We start from the raw sequence: 18,279 nt of genomic DNA on the forward strand, positions 1-18,279 counted from the left end.
GTGGGAGAGGGGATTTCAGAACCCAGATACGACTGCTTGAAATATTCGGTAATTTTCAAAGATTTTACTCAAATTTGATCTTGAAAGAAAATTCAATTCACCATCACGCTGTGCTTCTCTGTTGAAAGGCTAATGGTAATCATCAAAAGGCGTACTCATTTGATCGACAGAAACTTTTGTTTTTAATGAACATCAGATTTTTGCTCTGATTCACGCTAATATAAATTAAGTAGAAATTCTAGGTTATCAGGTGAAACACATGTTGGTGATGAATAACCCACGCAGTGTAGTAGTTCACTAAACTCGACAGAATTGAAAAACTTTCCTTTCAAACAAACCAGTAACATTTTCCCCCAAAACAATAATTTTGATCAAAACCAAATTAACTTTTGCAACTAGCTACTTAAAATTTCACGTTTTCTGATGAAAATACCAAAAATATCGACAATGGTGACAATTTGAAGGGTTTTTCCAAGCAAGAAAATTCTGTCGCTGGCCATAAGTCTGATGTTAATCAAGGCAGCTGTTGTAGCAACTGCTGTATCTCCTTGACTTTACCTACAACAACTTCCTGCCTCTTTGTTTTGAAATCCGACACCTTATGCAACATTATGTAAAGCATCATTGCCTCAAATTAGTGTCTGTCTTGCTTTTATTGACTGACCTTTGACCTTATGAGGACACTGAATTCCAGCGATAATTGCCCCACCACATGGTTTCTGGATGTCTTGTTACCATCAAACCCCTATCTCCCTTGGACATCTGGTATGCATAATCTTTCTTCGCTTCACTGACTAAAACAATCCCCGTAGCAAAAAAAAAAGGAGAAATACAACGTATATATGTACACACACACACACACACACACACACATACACCAAAAACTTCACGGAAACTGTCCCCACAAACTTCCGGTGTAATCCATTTCTGAAACAATAAAAATGCCCGCGCAAGTGGCCGGTCTGCATCATAATTGGATTTAATGGTGACACTCTTTGCAGAGGATGACTTTCATCCCAGTTTCCTGTTCACTGATGCTTTTGTCTAGTTTCGATGAAAGTTAGCCCTTTTATCAATTCAAGTCTGCTGGTAAAAAAGGAAGTCTCCAGCCGCCACCCTCCCTCAAAGAATCTCCCCTCTCAAAGCCTCTGCGGTATCCTTTTTTTTTGTTTCCATTTGTTTCTTTGAGGACGGCCAGACAGGCTTTTTTTTTGTCTCTTTCTCTCGTTTTCTGCGACATTGAAGAAAGAGGACACTATCGGGGACATAAAGACAGCCAGCTGCTTCTTGGCTTCAGACAAACACCAGGCTATTCATTAAAAACAGAGCACAATTCAGCCCCCAGGGGAAGATCCTTGAAGACAGAATTCGTACTTAAATCTCTGCCATACTCACAACACAGTAATTATCCCCTCTTTTACATCAGCCCGGCCAATCCTCTTCATATGTATGTTTTCCCCAAGTTTGCAAGTTTACGTGTTTGTGAAATTTTTTTCAAACCATATCATTCTAAAATATCACAAACTCCAATATACTTGTCACAGATACCTGTATTAATTCATACACGTACATTTGCTCGTTTCACATTGAAAAGTGACATTGCCGAAAAAAACGCCTGAAAATACGACAATAGCAACGACAGGGTTAAACTCTGCTACTAGCTACCGCAATGGTCTGGGGTTTTATTTGTTCCGATTAATATTCGCCATGGGGTGAAACACAGCGTTCGCAGAGAAACTTTATCTATGTGAGTGGAGAGACACCCATTGAGAGCTCTCACAGTTCCATCTCATGGAATACTCAGATCAGTATAGCATCCCTGCCTTTAATGACTTCCATATTAAATTATTTCAACGCCATTTCCCACGTACGGTATCAACACTTAATATTTTTGGAAGAGTTTCAAAACCTGTCTTCCATCACAAATTATTCGGGGCAGCGTTGGATGACAGATTTTGAAACTTTCGAATGTCTCTCGATTGTCTTCTCTCTCTCTTTTTTTTTTTCCTGCGGCATTGGAGAGCGACGCGACGCCACCACTTCAAATCTATGAACTCCAGTGAACCCTGAGAGTGTCCGCGTCAGTTTCATCTTGCGGTTTAACATCTGCACAGCCCTGACCCGCTAGTATGGGAAAGCAAAGCAAGAGTGGGGGATCATCTTTTATCACCGAGCTAATTAGTGAATTTATCGGCCGCGCTGACCAATTGGAAATAAAAGAGATGAACCCCGAGTTTATTACCATGGCAATCCGTCGTCAAGTGATAACGGAAATGCTCTCAACTCAAGCAGTAAAAACCTCCATTCTGTCAGATTTTATTCACCTCCATGTGTCTGTTCAATGATCGTCTTTCTTTCCCCTCAGTAACAACAGCAGTATCTTTCAATTACTTCACAAAGGAGCTGCCGTCCGTTTACGAGGACAGTTAACTGTCTGCCTGGGCTGCTAACTTTGCAGACTTCAAACCGCTTGACGGTTTGCAAACCTAAACCATAATTTCACTGTTACCCCAACTTCCAGTTGCTCCAAGGGTTACGTAATTAAACAAGCAAATCAATTAATTCCTTCAGCCGAGCGAACCTAATTCCACAATGATCTTCTTTGCTTAAAACAACCGCCGAGATTACTTTTGGAATTCCCTAGCTTAGGAACTTGACAGTAAGATTCCAAAATCGGCTATGAAGTTTCAATCAACGGAACACAACAAATTCCATCATTTTTTGATAATCAGCCCGGGGTTTTTTTGCCGAGCCACGTTACAGCAGTGACATCATGACTTTTGTATGTATCACAACGCTCTCAACAGAGATATGCAGACAGCAAACACACACCTACCCTGTGAACTTCAAAATGTACCATTTCCAGTATTATTTGCTGAAACTTGCATCTCTCCTCAACATTTTTTTTCTTCAATGCAACTAGACTGCACCACCTATCATTTCCAAAACAACCCACTTTGGGCATTTCACCCAGAACAGTTCTACTTTTGAGTGTGACTGTTATTTGAACTCTGAATTTTCTGCACTGAAATAATTTAAAACATGTCTTTTTAGCCAGCATCCCTTTTTATCCCATTTAGCTAAGTCTATCAATTCCCTAATTTAAGATGCCACTAATTTAATATTTTCCCTACATCCTATGGTTAGGATGTCTCTTAGCTGAATTAAAAACCTACTGACTCCGACGAAAATCTTAAAAACGTTTACAAAGCATGTAGCTAATTCAAAAGTTTCTTATAGCAAACTGAATTGAGTCCAATTTCATGTTGTTTACCTTGAGGTTTGGACAATTGAAATAGTAAAGTTCATGCAGGCTTATTTATTAAGCCTGAATTACACGAGACAATTGCAATTTTGATCATGGAGTGAAGATAAAAGATAAATGTGATGGAAATAGTTTTATTACTTGAAAAAATATCAGAAGGACTGAGCGCCTTGCCAGTTTATTATAGTTTGCGGTATGTGACCTTTGACCTTAACAAAATTTGCAATTACTTGTAATAGTAATATACTGAGGAAATTCTACAGTGTTTCAACAAAAGTGCCGAAGAGTCATTTATTAGTACTAACCGACATATTTTGCTCATTTTCAAATTGTGTTTTTTGTTGGATACGAAAACACTGTAGCCCCAAAGGTTACTCTTGTATAAGTCGGCGAAGTACTCTTTCTGTGGGAAAGACAAAATTGAAGACGACGATGACGATAGCTCTTACATACAAATAAAGAAAGCCTCATGTACTGCGAGTGAGTTTATGTCTGGTAACACGATGACAGCCATCCACAGCTGTTTCCTCGAATGGGGTAACCCACTTTTTTTTTGCTTTTTTCTATTTTGAAGCTATTGTTATGCCGACACATCTTTTCCCACAACGGCTGTATAACGACCAACATCAATGACCACAGCGCACTCAACACTATTGTTGTCAGGGCACCACTACAAAAGACTTTCTTTGCGGAGAGCGGGTCTTCACGGCTGATTTACCAAGCTCCAAGCCACTGCGAGGACACAGCCGTGGAAAAAAAAAATTACGATTATAAGGTAGAAGCCAGAAAAACCGTAACACGAGCAACAACCACTAGGCTAGGCAAAACGACTTAAATTGTCTTTTCACTGTTCACATTATAAAGTAATACAGACCACAATACCGCGACAAAGTCATATAAATGGACTATGCCGCAGATGAGGCAGGCCGCATATGCCCACACTGAGCGTGCTCCTTTTGTCTGTCGTCACACGCCTCCCCAATACAAGGCATACACACTTAATTACTCACAAGACGTGAATATTTAACGGCTTCACATTTCTTTGGGTCTCTGCCTTTTCTCTGACTAATAACCCCCTTTTACTACCACGTATTCATACGCCGTGCACAAAGAAAAGTGTCCATTCTAAACCACAATCCCACATCATGAATAGTAATTAAATTTAAAACTCGACAATCTTTTTTTTTTTCACCAATACTCATTATTACTGATGGCTCATTTCAGCAGTCAACGGCACTAAATTTATGACTTTTGCAAACCGCCTTTTTGGCTGTGAAATGAGTGGGCTACTTCAGACAACAAAATTTCAGCCAAAACAAGTTTCACCTCATTATTTTACCTTGTTTTTGTGAGGAACATTTTTCGAAGTAATGCTTTTCAGCTTGATGTGATCAATTCTTTCTTTTGCTATTACTGCTTGTAACTTTATATCTCAGCAAAGGCAACAAGTTGCTGCTTGCAAAATAGTTTTACTCGACCAAGCTGTTACGTGCACATCTTCTCATGGCAACATAACGCAAAGATTTTCAGCTTAAAGCTTAATGCGAAGTAATTTCTCACAAAAATTGGAAAATTTAGATTGTTTTAGTATTTTTGGAAAATTTAGATCAAAGATCCAAAATGGCCGCCCTGCCAAAAGCTGTCAAGATTCGCCTTCACCGAGCCCTGAGTGCAAGTTGGCCCTCGCTTTTCCTCTGGCTTTGCTGGTGTCTCTGCAATCACCTTCATTTGTTTACTCCTTGCTTGACTGACTCTATCTTCCATTACAAGTGAGACCGCTGCTCACTTATGATAGCTAACGAAAAATGTCTCAGTTATGGGATCGTATGACGTGGGAAGGGCAATTTCTATGAGCTAGAGTTCCGCGATGTATAATTAAAAGAAATTCTTTCCATGGCTGAATTGTTGCGATAAGAAGATTTCTTTCACTTATTTTTTTTTTCTGCCTCATTTTTTTCGGGCCTGACTGTCCGATTCTAGTTGTATTTTCTTTTGTCTGTTCTGTAGAGCAATTTGTTTTCGAATTTAGAAGACAAACACCTGGAAGACCAAGTCTCTTGTGAAATGTCTCCTAGAGGGGGTGTGGGGTCACAATCTTTTGTGGACTTCCCACCATTTGAGACATCTCCGGCTTTGGGAATTTGTAATTTAATCTCTCCAATGATGGTTTACAATAGACAATGATAGTATTCAATCCATATTTCAGGCAAGCCAGTCATCAGCTCATTCCATTTTCAGACAGAGGTTTCCCGACGGGTCGTGAAATTTTTCCTGCCGGCCAAAATTTCCGGCAAAGCTTCCAAACCAAAACAGCGTCGGTACAAGTTGTGTTTTGTGTGAAAATAATAACTGGAAGTCGCTCAAACGTGGGTTTTTTTTTCTAGTTCTTTGTGGGTCCTGTGATGAAAATTCCTCCCCAGGGCGAGAATTTGATATCCCACAGGTGAATCGTATGTCCTAGCTTAGTCTACTAACACAACACACAAAGTATACATAAGCTTTCATGGTATTCAGAAATTGCAGCCTAGGATGACATTTATCGGGGTTCTAGAAAACCTTTCCATTTCCCGCACAGAGAAGACTCTTTCAGAGCTAGCCTGTCATAAGATCACCCGGTGAAGTACGCAGAGACAGAGAAAAAATCTAGCAGTTAACACACTAAACGGTAGGACTGAGATGTCCTCAAAAGGCCCTGGGGCTGACATCAAATTTAAACAAATAAGCTACCAGGGTGGGTGAGTGTGCAAGTTGGCGATCTCCCGAATAAACAGACAGCTAAAAACGCTGTATTTAATTTACCTTTTGTGAGGGACAATACAGAGAAATCAACCTGCTTTAACACAGTTGTTTTCACAGCTGTCTCTGTCAGCCGGTGAAAAATCCAACTGTTCTAAAAAGGAAAAAAAAAACCGCAAGAATTGCTATTCTGTGTTCACTGTTCAACCTTACATTAAGACGGAGATGCCTGTGAAAAGAGTTGTCAGTTTATTGTGCCAATTTTAATTTCATTTCTCCACCAGCACTGATCTTTAGACCTTGTCGTTTAGCGGATTTTTATTGCCCACCAAGGACACTCCATGCTCTCCCTGAAATTAAACACAGTATTGGATTCTTCTCACCATAAGACACACAATCAGTGACAGGCTGACTACGATTTATCTGACGCCCCATTAAGCACCATCTTTATGTTTGAATTAAAGCTTGGTTGAGTTTCCGCCGGATTAGCCATTTTTACCTTTCTATTGCAACAATCGGGTCAAAGACGTCACATATCTATTTTTCTGACTCGGCAACATTGATTAGTTTTCTTTCGTCTTCCCTTCCTCTTTTTTATTATAATTCTTTCAATCCTGGTTATCTGATAGTGGAATTGACGATAAACGTTCCTCCAGGCATGTTCGCCATCTCAATTCACTCTCCCTGCCACCTACACATCATGTCTGCAACAACTTCTCCCATCACGCAGTCGTTTCTCTACGCTTCTCTATTTTTGTTTTGTTATGTTTTTGAAACCTACTCAGTGTCATCATTAAAGGAAGTGATACACTGCTATTTATCAGCCTCTTAACTGTCATTTCCATACAAGGATTTTCTTTGGTAATGAACGTCAATAGCAGTCATACTTCAGGGACAGTAGGGTTTCAAAGCCATGGCTCTCAGTACAAATTTCCTTTCCAGAGGACACAGATAGCTATAGCTACTGTTCAGATCTTAGATACATATTTTTATTGGTTTTTTTTCTGTAGTTATCCATATTGCATCTTTTTACTTTGTCTTTCAACCAAATCAACCAAAGCTACTCTTTCCACCTGTTCATCCCTGAATTTTGGTATGGCCCTATAGTTTTCAATGGTAAAGTTGGTCCTCCATTACTCCAAACTGGGGATGTACAGGTTAGGTGTTGCTGTATCTTTAATGCTATGAAGTGCATAACTTCAGTGGCTTGTAGGAGTCACCCCTCCCCCTCCAGGTACTGTAGTCACATGTCCTAACCCCCACCCCCTAATTCTAGACTCAATGGGTCAGTGGGAAACATCCAAAGAGGAACCAGTCCTGGTTGCCTATACAGTTTGTCTCAAACCAGAAGTGGAGTTCCTTGCCTGAATATCTTTCCATCTTTGATCAGTGCAGCGAAAACACCTGTTTACCAAACACACTGCTTGTCTAACAAAATATCTAACCGACTTTCCACTTCTTATCTCGTCTCTCATATAGATTTAGATACCTGATAAACAAATGCAGATAAGATATTACAACCCACTTTCTCTATAATTCCTTTCACCTGAACCGCGTGTTATCTATTTCCCACTCACCTTTAGTGCGGTGAAAGGGCACATTTGGTTATGTATTGCACCTGTTGCAATACATGTGTAAATCAATTGAATTCACATGTCTGCACGATACTATTTTCTGAATTTTACGGTACAATGCGTCTCGGAGACTAATATTCAGACTTTCAAACTTTTACATTATTTTCTAGGGTTCATTTTCAAGCTGATTGAGTAAAGAAAGTTTTCACCATCTTAGTTTAGCTTAGTTTGGTGAAAATCAGGAATTTTATTTTTCGTCAATAGAGATAACACAGGGATAGCAGCCATTTTGAATTTCAAATATTGGTATAAAGTCTTGGGTAATTTGTTGCTCTGGAGCCAAAATTTCCACTGTAATCCCCGATTTTTAATCGAGATTTTAGAAGAGAACAGTTGAAAGGACGTGAGGACAGTTTGAGCAAAAGTTTAAGTCTTTCATTATCGCGACACAAACTGCCTTACATCCATGGAAACAATTTACAATTTGTCTTTCATCACGTGACTGAAAAATGCTTTGTCGTCCATAGTCACACCTCCTCTACTTTTGATGATCAGCGATTACACGGAAATGATGCAATAACATTACTGTTTGATCATTATTAATATGCAGAAATAAAGATTTGTTTGAAATATTTTACAAGGCTTCGGGATGAGAAATGCAAAGATACTTTGTTTTTCCAGTGTTCTGATGGAAACTGTATCTCAGAGAGTCCAACCACCAGTTGTAGCAGTATACTCAAGCACAAAATTTGACTGAAATTCTGTTTTTACCTGCCATCTGGTAGAAAATATTAGCTTGTGAGATCATGCATTTGCCAGTATTTGAGAGAGAGAGAGAGAGAGAGAGAGAGAGAGAGAGAGAGAGAGAGAGAGAGACAGACAGACAGACAGATGGGAAGAAACATGTGAGTGGGAAAGCCATAACAGCTTATCATTTGAATCACACCACAAAAAAAATAGCAATATTTCTATTTTGGTGTTCTAAGTTCATAACAGCCCAACACAAAGCCATTTCAAACTGAAAAAAAAATTAAGGGACAATTTGGAATTTTTTTCCACGGACATGTGAGTGGGGTCAATTGACGATACTTATGTTGGCAAATCATGATGAAACATGAATTCATCTTACTCACTTCATCATTCATATAGCCTTATAATCTCACATCCATTTTCCATGCTTGATTTGTTTGTTTTCCAACTCGGAGCCTACTGTGGTGCAATCAAACCCTTTTAGCAATTACAAACTGCCTCAAAAGAGGGATAAAATGGTAATTTTTATAGCAATATTGTCCAAAAGTCTGCCCGGTTCAGAATCCTTTTTTCTCTTCTCTGGGAATTATGAGAAAGTGTCTACACGTGACAATATACAGTCATCCACGGGAGCAGGACGCAACATGCTCCGAATCTGCTTTGAGCACACGGTAAATGGATTAATTAATTTGTCATTATTGCGACTGTCAGCCTTACTATTAAAACGTGTGATAGTTCACATCATCTGAAAAAAGACCAGAATGGGTGAAAAATGCACCTTTTTCACAGTCTAGACTTAAAACGTCTACGTGCCTCTCACAAAAGCCCTACATAAAAAGAACACACGCCCCCTACAAAACTCCCACACCCCCCTTGTAAATGAGATAGAGAAAGACACCCTGCCCGTCAAAAATCTAAAACCCAGCAGGTACAAACACCCCTCTGCAAAGTAAATGGAAGCTCCCTAGCCAGGCCATGCAACTTATTTTTAGGAAGGGATCTAGCAAATCTACCAAAAGTTGGATTCAACCAATAGAAAACTGGGTGAAACCGATTGACGATTGAATGTGTCTGAACAAGCAGACTCTTGCTGTATGTTTTTATGAGCATTGTAGGTACAATTTAGCAATTTTAAGCTTGCACAACATTATTAAAGTAAATTATCTCCATCAACTATGATTATATTACAGATCAATATTAGGAGTACATTAATGGCACAGAGAAGAACTGCACTGAGTTTAAACTGAAGCTATATTTCAGTGTTTTTTGTCAAAAAGTGTGCCCTCAAACACAACCGTTTTGTATCATTTTGGCACATCATCCTCTGAGTTTGTGTTTTCGTGTCTGTGATGCTGGAGACCAATTTGCCGCTTCACAGTGTGTCATGTCTTTCCGTTCTTTTCTATTTGCTCGGGTAACCCAGCACTGCTTTCTCGCAATCCTTCCCACCGATACAAAAACATACAACTGGCGTTGGGGCCTCCAAACAGTACCATGCACACTACAGTATCACTTTCCCCCTAGGGCCCGGAGCAAGCCACAGTCATCGGAGTACCTGTCACATTCCATGGGTAATCATAACACAGCTCCAGCCTAACAAAGTAGTCCCCAGTAAACACACCAGAGCTTCCTGTGAAAAATTTTGTAATGAGCCTAAGCTGATTTTTTTTACGTATTTGTTGAAAAGTTTATCACGTCTGGGACAAGAATACCATTATTTAACCCTTTCACCACCATGGTTTGTCCCAACTCCATTGTTTTCTATGGTAAAGTTGGACCTGTATACAGTGAACTGGGGGTGAAAGGGTTAAAAGACTAGTACTAGTAGCATAACTTTTGATGATTTTCTAGCCATTTTTATATCGCATATTAATTGCAAGTTCTTACTCCAAACATGTTGGAACACCCACTATTTAGCTTGTCAACACTGCACCTGTAGTGTAATATGCACTGTTGTTGTTTACATTTGAATTCTAGTCCGGACCAGAAATTCACATGTCAACAATAACGATGCAGTCTACACATGCACTGCGTTGACGAGCTCGAAACTGTATATCTCAACATATTACAGCTACAAGCCCCTTAAAATTCACGGATGATGATCCTTTACTGAGGGAGTACATAACACAAGACAGATGTCCTGACATTGACTGACAAAGTCTAAAACCAAATCAAGCATATGGCACACTTTACCAATGTCAGCCACACACTGGACATATTGACTGGTTTAATATTAAAATATTGTCCGGCTAGTTCCTCACACAAGTTCTCATCTACAGTGAGGGTTACACTCTCCGTGTACTCTCCCCTTCCCGGCAGCCTACTGGCAGCAACTTGCTAAAAATCTAGAAAAAATTTGTCCATCTCCCCAGGCTTGCCGTGAGTAATGTTTTGAAGTTGCAGGAGATGGCAAAGATGCTACCCAGAATACACTGTGTACACAAGTGGCCAAAACCCAAACATTCATTTGCATAACAGTATGCAAAGATTATATCGAAAGAAATGGTCTTTTCATGTTTATTTTTTGTCAATTTCATGTTACCTGAGAAAGTCAGCTACCTTGATCAGAGCCTTGAAAAGTTGAAACAAGGTGACGGCATGGTTAATAGAAAATCAACATTCTGAACAGAGAACAAAGAAACTACGACATCATCTGGTATCACACTCAGATATCATTATGTTAATGAGTACACTGATGCTCTGGTAAAATCACATACAATATCTCATAATAAAATATTTGACAGAATTTTTTTATTTGATTAGTCATCATTGCTATTTGAATTTGTGACTGATGGTGACTAGGTAAACTGCATGTCTGCTGTGTTACCATAAATGCACTGATCTGTGGAACACATCCGTCATGTCTACTGGGATGGCACTGTGTTCCTTGCTGATGGAGTCGAGGGGCAAGACTGAAACAAACTTTGCCCACACTGACCAAAATCACAAACCAACACAATACTAGGGGGTCCAGTTGCCCAACCGAGCTATGAGAGGGCCCTTTAGAATACCTTACCAAGAGAAAGTTTGATTCGGTGTTCTTCACGTGAGCCAAACTGATGCAACTGTGATCATCTAAATTCACATGAAAAAGTTCCAAGTTAGTACAAGATGAGCTTGAATTTGGCTAGAGCAAGTTACCTTCAACCTGGTTGAACAATAATATCACACCAATTAATTCACCACATCGCATCAAGCAACAGTGACTTGGTCCAAATGGACCCGTAGATCTCCTCTCCTCCAATCACTATGGCAACAAATTTTTAGCAGGGGTATCACATCACACCCACACACATGCTTTAATTGTTGAACATGATCTAATTCTTTCATAATTTATCTTGTATGTGCTGTTTTGAATTGACAGATGCCGGACCAAAAGTATACGCTATGATCTCCGATTGGAGCCAATTTCCTTGAAGCCAACTCCGACGTGCAGACAGGAACAGATAAAACTCTAATAAACAGACTAAACAGAGCACAGCGACAGATGGTGTACATTCCTGAAGATGGAGGGATGAGGTAAAAATAGAAGAGCTTGCACTGATATGTGTGTTGATTGGGATACAAAACTGGTGCCCTTTTTTTAAATGGATGCTCATTCAGGACAGGAATTGTCCTGGGGGAAAAATTGATAAGATCAGCGTTATGAGAAAACACACCAAAAGTTCACAGTATAATGGATAAGTCTGAAGACATGAGACTAAATTAAGGCTGATACACTCTTTGACTTCTCAACAGCTGACCCTTCTATGTGTCTCTCCACCTGATGAAATAAACCTGTTCTGATTCCAATCCTTCTATCACTTGCATTTTCTGAATGTATTCCTTCATTTCTCTTCCATGCATTTAACCAAGATTTATATCTCTCCCTTCTCCTTTCCTTATTCCCTATCATCATGTTTTGTCCCACTTCTTCCCATCACATCCACTCCTTCCCCCTCCCTTCCCCATACAACACACACCAGACACAGATACAGACAGAGACACAGACATATATATATATATATATATATATATATATATATATATATATATATATATATATATATATATATATATATATGTACACATATATGTGTGTATACACTCACATAGTGACATACACACACAAACACACACACACACTTTTTCCCCTGCTTTCTCTCTCCCTGCCTCTCACTCAAGCAAGTTGATATCCCTGTTATTAATGTGTACCAGACTGTTTGCCTGCATTTCCCAATTTCTTTGTACTAGCTATATTGTCTTTCTGCCTTACACCATAAGTATCATCTTCCATCCACTCCCTGATATCATCATCTGCCACTCCAAAGCATCATCAACATTGTCATCATCTCGTCACACCAAACTTGTCTCCCAATTTTATGCTTCACATCCAGGAAACACAACTTCAGAATACCTACGATTTCCTTACAGTCAAAATCCCCCATTCCCTCATACCCGGCAAAGATTCGATATGATGACAGCTAAACGCTTCATAATTAGACAAAATCGTCAACCGGCCGATTTCCACAGAAACCATCAGTTGCCACGGCGACGGTCTTCCTCCCGGACGAGAGAGCGTGTCACATCTCACATAGGGTTACTTTTTATCTGTGCGTCTGGTATCAATTTATCCCTCATGGTGGGAGGAAACGGGGACACCTGTGTGCTCGCAACACTCATAAATAGAGACATCAGGTCACCAGAGAATCGGCAAATCACCACTGTTCTCATTAAAGTCCATTACAGCCGTAATATCATCCCCCTATCATAGAAAATAAAATCTTCCCCACGCAGAGATGAGGCACCAGCATCAAAATGACTCTGGCAGGGAAAAAAAATTCTTTACTCTATTATTCTATATTGAATTCCTCAATAAAACTTTGCAATTGCATACGGACCCTGCTAACAGAAGTTTGGAGTACAACACAACAAATCATTTGTGGCTCGCAAAATCTTTCAAAATCCATCAGGGAAAAACTTTCATATTTACTTCAATTGATTGGTTTCTTTTCTTCGGGTTACTTAGGTTTTGTATAATGGTTTACCCTGAAATGAAGGCCTATAAAGTGTAGGTATTCTCAGAGGAACCCACAACACCAACATGGTGATTACACATCGCTAATTATTTCATAACTACCTGTTTCAGGGCACCTCATCCAAACTGTAAGTAGGCGACACACACACAATATCTTTCAATTTTTTGACCCTATTCTTTAGCTTTTTGGAACAAAGTGGGAAGTGGAATTCTATTTTACCTATTTTACCTGCCAAAGAGTTCAACTATGAAGTACAAGAGTGTGAACCTAGAATTTTTTGCCACTAAGGAACAACAAACAAGATGGCAGACCCTGTAGTCTGCCACTGTCTTGATTCCAAAAGTTGCAGACATGTTGATGCAGGAAGGGGAGAGACATCCGAGAAAGGGAGGCACTCTAACATGTCTAATGAAAGGTGCTACAGATTGTTATTTTAGACAATGAACCTTGACCTCTCAGAGGATAAACTATATTGTGTTTGCGGAATGTGTTATTTGAGAATGCACGATTTGTTGTCCTTCTGTTATTTCCAGTCACCGACACATCTCTCATTCTGTTTTCTCTCTCTCTCTCTTTCCCACCTTGAAACGCAATCTCTGAATCTGCCGAAGAATGTTTGCTTTGAAATGGAGGTGTTCTTCAAAAGACACGACGAAATTCATTTCCGCTGGAAAATTAACATTTTTTATAAAAGTGGTAATGCAATCCCTGCCTGTGAAAAGTTTGGGGTTTTTTCTCTCTTTATTTTTTTTGACTGGCAGAGCTGATGACCCCACGTCACTATCCGATTACATCGACACGAAACTCTTCAAGGTGGGTTTTCACAACGCTGGCACTCTGAAATCACTTCTTCTGCCGCACTGCAACGGCGTCACTGAAGTTTAAGCCACAAACTTTACAGAAAAGGAATACAAACCTATTATTCCACTGCAAACTGTATTTAATTATAAATTCATCCTACAGCAAAATTTGTCAATTTTTGACAATGTTGACTTGCAATATCCAATCTTTTTGTTCATGACCACCACTTTCATCTCTCTCTCACAATAAAAAGTTCAAATTTGTTTGCTGAAACACTTCAACTTATCTACCAAGATGACTGAATATTGTGAAAAAAAACTTTCCAAACAAAAACTGAACTAACAGAAATATAGCTGATAGGAACTTTCTAAGCTGGCTAAGCCTGGATTGTAAGCTTTTAGGCTTTCAAGAAACTGCTCAAACTTTGCAAAAATAAAACTTAAAATATTTTTCAAGTCCAAAATATACTTCATTATACCCCTCTGACAGAAAATTTATGACTTCTGGCAAAAATTGACCAATTTTTCAATGTGCAAATTTTGTGCTGCACTGATAATCAACACATCTTTCTCTATTTCACTACAAAAATGGTCCCAACTTTTGTTTGCTCAGATACTGGGACTGTTTCGCGGCAATAAATGAAATTCCATCAAATTTATGAAAAAAAGAATGGAAAGAAATAGCTCGGATGGTAAATTCTCAGCTGGCTACGCAGGGGTGGTAAACTTATCTGGCTTTCAAGAACAATCAACAATCTAACGAGATGTGTGCATGTTTCTACCGTTGATGCATACTTGTAATTCATAGCTAAGGTAGTGAGTGTCTGTATTTATGTTAGCTACGCCAAGAATTATAAAGTGAAATGACCCATAGATAACAGAGATAAATACAATCTGGAATAAAGCCCCACGTACAATGATGTATACTAGCACTTTTCAGCTCAGATTACAAGCAACGGTCGGTGCGCTACCACGAAGACAGAACGATCAAAGCTTTCCGAGTAAAGCCTGCAGGATGGGGGAAACCGTCTAAACTCTTTCCCGCTATGCAGACAGTAATCTCATACACTGTGCAGACAGAGATGGAAAAAAAAGGCGGCTGACAAGTTTTTTTTATTTTGAAGTCATTTGAAAAATGATCATTGGCCGAGCCGGGGCATGAGGATGAATAAATTAAGCAGTACGGCGAACGTTTCACTGTGTATGAACACCTGGTGTGCAATCACTTTTGAGAATTTTCAGGGAGCACAACAGGTCATCGTCGTGCCCCGAAAAATCTGGTCGAATTTCTGATGACTATTTGATCAAGAGAAATATCCACACGACCGGTAAATAATATTCACTTAGAGCCGCACTTGCTGTTTGGATAATGAATTTGATCACGACGTCATTTGCTCCCGTAATCACTTTACTCAAAATGTATCCAATTTTCAGCATTTGTCCACGCTTTTCATATCAGGTCATGAGAGAAGACTTCCGGATGAAAAAAAAAAGGCGGCCTTGATATTGTGTTTTGGAGGAACATCCTGCAAATTGAACTTTGCAACAACTTTGCAAGAAAACACCCCACACAAAAGACAGCTCCCCATAGATTCACGTCACTCTTCGCACAATATACCCTGACAATACAACTTGTTAAAAGCAAGCACAATTTTTAAACATTTGTTTTCACACATACAGAAAAACTAAAGGCCCACAAAATTACTTTTTTACCTTGAACTTCATCACAAAATTTTCCAAACATGCCCAGAAAAAACCTTTGAAGAAAACAGAATCGTTGAAAGATGTTGATACAAGACAGTGGCTATCTCCACCACTTTTTCTTTATCAGTTGAAGTTGTACAGAAACCGAAATGTTTGTTTAGGCCTATACCCATAAGGCACTGACTATTTGAACTTGACTGGATAAACAGACCTTGGCAATATAAAACCGATAGTAACCTCTGTAGGATGTTGACATCTGCAAGATTGATGAAGTTCATGACTAGACCTGTCTTCATGTGTTTGTATTCTTCTCCCTATCCCCCTCCCCCCCTCTCTCTCTCTCTCTCTCTCTCTCTCTCTCTCTCTCTCTCTCTCTCTCTCTCTCTCTCTCTCTCTCTCTCTCTCTCTCCCCCCATCCCATGTTGCTTCCTATCTCTCTCTTACTTGCTACCTGTTGCTCAATTTCTCAATTCTCTGTCAACAAGTTTCACCAACTCACAACATTATTGCATCTTTGTCAACCCCCATTTCTCTGTACATAGATTCCCCCATCCTTACAGAAAACAATAGGAGTGTACCACAGTATCGCTGGGAACAGGTTGAAGGTATTCACGGAATTAAGAAACGCGTAAAGGAGTAGCATAATCAAATATACGCCATCCAAACACTGCATGTATTAAATTTTACACAACAATCAGGTAGAGTTACAGGCTCCCTCTTTCTTGGGATAGGAAACTTGTCAACAGTTGAAACACATGTCGACAACAGAAAACCATACTATCGCTCGGCCAGTTGTACCGAGAATGAACCTTGTCATTGCTGACAGGAATTTCGTTATTTTTGGAGTCCAGTTTCATGATAATATGAACCGTCTTTTCCTATCTGTACTGTACTGCGTTACATAATTGTCATTTTGGGATGACTTTTTATGACAGCATATTATATCGAATGCACTTTTATTACCACTGCCTTATCAAGAGGTCATGTTGTGTCAACAGACAAGACGCCATCTTGGAATGGATCTCGCTATGGAGGAAAAAAAATACCGCAAATATTACGGACTGACACCAAAATGAATTTTATACTTTCTGCAAATCACACCAAAATGGAGAACAGTTGAATTTGCAACAATGTCTTCTAGAATTAAAAAAAACTCAGAACAGCAGTTTGTATGGTACAGGATAGTTTGTATCTCAGCCAAAGATATGAAAATATTAAGAACTTCCGTGTATGTAGTAAAATTTGTGATCTCAATTACAGCTTCATATCGGAGTATATCATTAAATAATATCAATATTACATTGATAGGAGATTTTGTCAAGGCTGGTCACCTGTTGAACTAAAATTTTCCAAGGAGACCAACTGAGATCTTGTAACTGTACACAGTAAGTGGATTTTGTAAAAGGTCAAGATGGCAAGAAATAATGGTGTACTGCCATAGATTATCATATGGGTGACAACATCATGAAAATTGATCCGATGGACATAAAAATGCATAAGAAACAGTGACGATAATTCTTGAAGGGGTTTAAGGCATGGCTTCAAACCTAGGAAGGGCTTTTGGACGGCGTGGAGGTCAAATTGACCTGCTTTCGACAGCAAGGTGACAAAGTGTGTAGAGTTTTTATGATATATGAGCCCCTGCTGACTGATTAGAGTAAAAAAAATTCTGAATTTCTGGACTCGAGACAGCCATACGGACACGCTCAGTTGTGCCACACTATCCTGTTGGAAACACAGAAGCCGGTAGCACAGACTGGATAATATGGCTCGGAGACAACCCAAGACGTCTGAACACCCCCTTGCCACCGCCAAGCAGATGTCCAGCCACTACAGAAGCTGACAGACAGGCCGCAACAAAACGATCTATGGTCATTCAAATTTGGAGCAGTGGATATCTGATCCAAGTTAAAGCAAGGAAAAACGACCCACACAAGTCATTATCAGTTCCTCATTATATCCTATTACCAGTGATTAAGCCCATGACAAATTGTCCCTTTTGACCGTTCTGACAGCCTTGTTTATAAATTCACTTTATTCCGGTCAGCCACAACACATACAAGGGGCCTAATAAAACGAAATCAGGAGTATATCAAGGGTCCTGCGGTAGACCCAGCTTCATTCTTGCTGCATGCATTGCTCGGGAAGGTTTGACTAGAGCTGTGCGGCTCATTCGTCGGCTTTTTGTAAAAACTTCGGAGTCTGATTATGACTTGTTTCCTCATTCTAGAGATCGATACACTTCTGCAAATTCAAAGATAAACTTCGCAATGAGAGGGCAGCATCGATCAAGCCCTGTCACCAATCACGGAAATGTGATCAAAAATTATTTCTTGAGGAAGGCTACTTTGGTTATGATGTGGATTGAAACCTGTTCGCTGTGAAATCTGTGAAAACATATTGTACATTCGACCAGTTATACTGCAGTGTTT

The 18,279-nt window shown here is 39.5% G+C and overlaps 1 protein-coding gene across 1 annotated transcript in view; it reads right to left on the reverse strand.

The window, feature by feature from the left end:
* LOC139136898 (histone-lysine N-methyltransferase MECOM-like) overlaps positions 1 to 18,279 on the reverse strand; it is a 120,579-nt gene that overhangs the window by 72,397 nt on the left and 29,903 nt on the right.

This window comes from Ptychodera flava, chromosome 7, assembly GCF_041260155.1.
Source record: "Ptychodera flava strain L36383 chromosome 7, AS_Pfla_20210202, whole genome shotgun sequence".
Classification (NCBI taxonomy): Eukaryota; Metazoa; Hemichordata; class Enteropneusta; family Ptychoderidae; genus Ptychodera; species Ptychodera flava.